The sequence below is a fragment of the Nelusetta ayraudi genome, unplaced genomic scaffold (assembly GCF_046127955.1).
Source record: "Nelusetta ayraudi isolate G7.1 ecotype Tasmania unplaced genomic scaffold, CSIRO-AGI_Nayr_v1 ptg000270l, whole genome shotgun sequence".
Classification (NCBI taxonomy): Eukaryota; Metazoa; Chordata; class Actinopteri; order Tetraodontiformes; family Monacanthidae; genus Nelusetta; species Nelusetta ayraudi.
Window position 1 is genome coordinate 24,093 of NW_027466319.1, and position 5,963 is coordinate 30,055.

General features: G+C 51.5%; 1 long non-coding RNA gene across 1 annotated transcript; it reads left to right on the forward strand.

Annotated features, from left to right (window-relative positions):
- Positions 1-3,033: 3,033 nt before the first annotated feature.
- Positions 3,034-5,590, forward strand: LOC142882427 (uncharacterized). The gene is made up of 2 exons (XR_012925787.1): positions 3,034-3,226; positions 3,750-5,590. It is a non-coding gene; the product is annotated as an uncharacterized LOC142882427 (long non-coding RNA).
- The last annotated feature ends 373 nt before the right edge of the window (positions 5,591-5,963 follow it).

Below are 5,963 nucleotides of genomic sequence, written 5' to 3' on the forward strand. Positions count from 1 at the left end.
CTCTCCTGACCCAGTGCCAAATGGGAGAGTTTGAGTCCGTATCTGTCTGGGCTTAATCCATCGCTAGCAAACTGCCTGCTGGACTTCCACACACACACACACACACACACACACACACACACACACACACACACACACACACACACACTCTCTTTGTCTTTGACCTTACCTTTCAGGTGCTCGTTCTTCATGGGAAAGTCTCTTTGGTAAAGCTCGTGTTTGTGCGCCGCTGTGGCTTAACGCTGATTTTACCCAGAAGCCCCGGAGAGCTTCAGGCTCCTCCCGCTCCATATTGACTTTCTGGTTGGGTTCCATCTTAGCAGTCAGGAGACGACGACGGCGCCGGTGAACGGTAGCAGGTTGTGTTAAGACGCGCAGCGAATCACAGTGGTCGTATTTATCTTTGATCGTCCTGCAGTCTGTGGTGGAGCTGCTGCTGCTGCTGCTGCTGCTGCTGCCGCTGCTGCTGCTGCTGCTGCCGCTGCTGCTGTTTGCAAGCTAATGCTGCCAGATGCCTCGTCAGATAGCAGCAGAAGAGAAATCAAAGTAGCCGAGGGGCCGACGGTGCCGAGCCTTCACTGTGAGCGGAGGGTCCAGTACCTGACCAGGACCTAGTACCAGCAGAACCTGGTGGCTCTGTGCCACTCTCTGGACTCTGCCCGGGTCAGTTCCCCCCTCCTCCCCCTCCTCCTCCCCCTCCTCCTCTTCCTCTTCCTCCTCCTCTCGTCTCTGACGCGGCACTTTGCCTTTAATTCTCGCTGCTAAATTAATGATGAGAACATTGAAAACACACGGCTCGTCACAACCCCCCCCCCCTCCCCCGCCGAGGAGGTCGCCTAATCGTATTATTTATGAAGTGATGTGCTACATAATGGTACTTAGCGCATGTTAACAGATGCTATTATCAGTAGGAGTGGAGATATATTGGAACGTGCTGGACGTTAATGCTGCTGCTGTGTGAAGGCGCTCGCAGCACTTAGGCGCAGGGCCAGGCCAGCATTAAGAGTCTCCAGGTGGAAATAGAGAACCGCAAATTGTGCCCTCACCCCTCCCCGCCCCCCGGCTGTCCCCTGTCAACTCCAGCATCCCCCTTATCCCATCCATAACCAAGCCCTGCATCCTTCTGTGGAGCTGTGTGTGTGTGTGTGTGTGTGTGTGTGTGTGTGTGTGTGTGTGTGTGTGTGTGTGTGTGTGTGTGTGTGTGTGTGTGTGTGTGTGTGTGTGTGTGTGACTTGCCTAGTGACTCTGGACGGAAGGGAAAAAAAAATCTCCGGCCACCACTCACACAGACACACACACACACACACACACACACACACACACACACTCAGAGTGCATAGCAATGGCACCCTGGGCTCCCTCCTTGTTGCACCTCCAGGTCAAAGGTCAGCCTCGTCTGTCAAGAGGCTGAGGGAGGGCAGATTTACAATGACAGCGGAGAGCAACAGCAAGTCACCACAGTAAATATTTACACTGGTCTGACAAAAGATGTGGCCGAGGTCTGTGGGGGGGGCGGGGGAAGGGGGGGCGGGGGAAGGGGAGGGGGGGGGGGCACTGTCATATCGCGGCCAACCTCAGATTATTAATCTCGGGAAAAGTTGAGGCTTTACACTGACTGCTGCTGCTGGTGGGAGTGAGTGTGTGTGTGTGTGTGTGTGTGTGTGTGTGTGTGTGTGCGAGATCAATGGAGTGTTAATGAGGATATGGAGACACTGCTGCCGCCCACTGACCACCACCACCATGACCTGAAGTGAACTGGCCGTCGGTCCCGTTTCGTGGAAACAATCTTTATTTATTTTTTTTAGGAATGATGATGTCATAGCCCCGCCCCCTCCTTGCACCCTCAGCCGACTGTGTGAACGCAACACAACAACGTCGAGCAACACATTTGTGTTCCTGGCGTTGAAGAGGATCAGCCTGAAGTCTTGTTTAGCTTCCACTACAACGAGCAGCAAACAGCGGTGGTAAAAGTCCTCTTCCTGGTTGGCTGACTGGGATGTTGAGGCAGGAAGCCTCAATGAGCAAGATGTCAGTGAACTTTAGCTGTCTGGCCTCCCAGTCGACCTCTCGGTGGAGCTTTGAGGCTCTGTGTTCTGAAGCAGAAGGTCAACTTCATCCACACTGTCGTCTGTCATCTCCCTGGTGCTAACGTTAGCAAGCTGCCACTTCTGTAAGCACACCGTAACCCTGGTCTTCTTCTCCTTCTGTTAAAACACCTTTAGGAAGGGAACTCACAGCGCCCCACAAGGCCTGGCATAGGTACTGCAGCGTTGTCGTGTAAATGATCGGTTTTTTTCCAAAAAAAAATGCCATCTTTGTGTAAACGGGACCTAAATTGTGCAAGCAGCAACATGCAAATGACACACACACACACACTCACACACACTCACACACACACACACACACACACACACACACTCGCTGTGCAGCGACGGCGAGGCTTTAATTGGGATGCAGGATGGTTGGAAGTCATAAAAGGGGAGGAAGCGCACGAGCCGTCTGCCTCCTGGTGAAGGCGCTAAACAGCCACAGGGAGCTGAGGACGACTTTAAAGAGCCGGCGCGTCGTTAACGGCACGACGCCGGGTCAGTACACAGCAAACAGAACAGATGGAGCGCCTCCCTCCCAGCATAACAGCAACACCGCTGCTGGGAGCCTCCGCCGGCCTCGTCTCTCCGGCCGCTCCACTCACCAAAACTCACAGCGGCCAGTCCAGGCATGGGCAAGCTACGGCCCGGGGGCCACATGTGGCCCGTAAAGCTTTTTGATCCGGCCCACCGAACTTGAAGAAATGATATTAATAGTCAGTAATTCATAAAATAGAGAAAATAAAATAAAATAAAAATACATCATTTGGATAAAGAGCTGAATACTGTGGCGCTTCAAATACAAATATTGTGTTGTAACTTTGCTTTGGTTCATTTTCCATTGACACGAATGCAATATCCCATAATAGATTGTTTCAGCCCCTCGGTCACACAGGGGCCCACCAGTCCAACAGTTTGCTGTAGTCTCTGTGTTTGAGCGAGATCCGAGGTGGGCGGAGTTAACGGGTGCGCTCGTTTCCTGTGCCCTGTCGCCTCAGGTGCCACTCCAGTCTGGCCCAGACGCTGCCCCCCGAGGAGGCCCCGGTGGACCGGCCCTTCTGGGGCCCGGACGACCCTGGCATGCCGCTGCCCTTTGACCTGGCTGACATCATCAACAGAGTGGAGTCGCTGCTCTGGAGGTGAGGCATTTCTCCCGCAAGCACGTCGCAACCGAGGGCTTTTTCCCTTGAACAGGCCGTTGGACAGGAGCTGGTTTCACTGTGGAGTTGAAGAGCTTGTTGACACACACACACACACACACACACACACGACACTGGTATGCTGTCGGTCAAAGGAGAAAGGAGATCCCATGCATTTTCATTAAGGCGGTTTGCTCAACCCCAATAGTGTTTATTCCTAAAGAACTTGAAGAACAAAAAGAGAATTACTGTGAAATGTCAGATATTGCTTTGTGTCCGTAGCATTAAACCTACGAGTGTCTAATGGCGACCAATCCAATCCAGTAGAACCACCAGTAGTAATTACAGCCACGCAGTCACTGCAGCGTGAAGCAAAGTGCTCATTCTGCTCGGATGCAGCAGCAGAGCAGCATTCCAAGGTTTGATTTAAATGTGCATTGGAAATGTACAAGAGGCCCCGGATGTTTAGTCGTACCTTCACGATAAAGTCGAGCCGGTGACAATTCCTCCGTTTCTCCACCAGGATGTGAAGACGGATGGACAGAAGAGCGGACGAAAAGACGGAGCAGGAACAAGAAGCACCAGCTGTTTTTCTTCTTTTTGTTTGTTTCTATCTTTTGGTTTTTTGAAGGTTGGGGTTAGAACCCCCCCCCTCCCCCTCCCCTTCCCATAGACCCCCACCCTCGCACCTTCACCTCCCACCCCTCCACCCCTCCACCCCTCCACTATCAGTAGAAGGAACACGGCTTTGAAGAATCCTCTGTTGTTTGCCGCCAACCTTGATTTCCTGTCCAATCCAAACGCCCACTTCCTCCACCTCCTTCACCTCCTCCACCTCCTCCTCCATCTCCACCACCTCCACCTCCACCTCCTCCACCACCTCCTCCTACTCCACCTCCACTTCCTCTTCCACCAACACCACCTCCACCTCTCCACCAACACCACCTCCTCCTCCACCTCCTCCACCTCCACCACTTCCTCCTCCACCTCCTTCTCCACCTCCTCCACTCCGAGCTATAAGGACCCCCCCACCCCAAACCTCCTGTGCACCACAATAGGAAGCAGACTTAGCGCTTCGATAGCTAATGCTAACAGGGCTAGCTTTGCGATGAGCTACTGTACCAGCAGCAGCTGCATTTCAGTGTTTGCATCCGCCGCCGCCGCCGCCGCCGCTGCGTAGACTGGTTATTATTTTTACATAGAGCTTCACGTCACTTAACGTCATGTAGACTTGTTGTGCTTCTCGCAGTGGATCTACTCACTCCAGCACTCCATAGGCTTTCTCTGCGTCACACAGTGTTATAATAATACAGTGTAGAATGTTTAAAAAACACACAGTATTGCATTCATCTCTAGTAATCACTCTTTTTTAATTATTATTGTTGTTATTATTATTGTTGTTCTGTTCATCCGTGGAATGAGCCCAAAAGAGACCAAAGAAAGATGAAGGAGTGAAGTCACGACAGCCCAGTGGAGAGCGGGAAGAGTGTGATGTGTTTACAGTGTCATGGATGCGTGTGTGTGTGTGTGTGTGTGTGTGTGTGTGTGTGTGTGTGTGTGTGTGTGTGTGTGTGTGTGTGTGTGTGTGTGATGGGGCCCGTCGGCAGCCTGCCAGTTGTTTGTTCTGGGGAGAAGCTCTCGATGAGACGGCGGAGCAGCAGCGCCGCTCCTCATAATTACAGCCGTTCAATGGCTTCTTTTAATTCCTCCTAAAGTGTGTTCAGCGCCACGCCCCCCACCCCCCATACTCCCCCATATCCCCCCACCCCCCCCACCCCCCTCCACCGCCGTGCTGCAGGCCATCCGAGATCCGGCGCTGCTTCTGAACTAAAAACCCACTGTGGGATGAGCTGAAGGGGGAGCCGGCGAGTCTCCAACTAGTTCACCGCAAAGTAGAGACGCAGTTTAGTATTAAAAATGCAGAATGCACTTCTTCTCCTTCTTCCTCTTCCTCTTCTTGTTTTTTGTACTGGTGAAGTTTTTCCAAGATGTTACCAGTTGCCAAACGCTTGTTTGTGTGTGTGTCCTGGTCGATGGTCAGCGGTGCGTCGACTGGTTGAACGGCTCTGTGCTCCTGCGCCACAGCTTGTCAGTCTACAGCAACAGCAGTCAATAAAAGAAAACCAAACAAAAAAAAAATGAACGGTGTTTTATCCAACAACTTGCGTTGCTCTTATCTTTCTGTGTTTGTTTCATATGTGCGTGTGTGTGTGTGTGTGTGTGTGTGTGCGTGCGTGTGTGTGTGCGTGCGTGTGTGCGTGTGTGATGGTTCTGACCTCAGCTCTGGCACCGCTAGGCTGAGCTATCAGCTGCCCCTGTAGACAACGATGGCTTGTGATTACTAATAAAGGCTATTTGCTCGCACCTTAGAGCCCAGTGTGTATTTATATTTATTAGTATTCAGAGTTGTCTTGAAGTGGGTGAGGAATCTGTCGTTGCTGCTATTATGAGTAGTAGCGGGTAATAGAAGTCATTATTTATTGGTACTATTGTTATCGGCGATGCACCCATACAGGGGTCGAGTACTCTACTCATACTCGTAAAGTACGTGCCGATAGCAGTTGTACTGAATATGCATGTATATGACAATGTATGACAATGTTGTTCAAATAAGTCAACATCTGGGGGGGGGGAGTCGGGGGAATCAAAGTAATTCTATAATGTGTAATGTGTGTCTTATTAAGTACTTGGTATCGGTGAGTACTGAAATGCAAGTACTTGAACTCTACTTGTACTG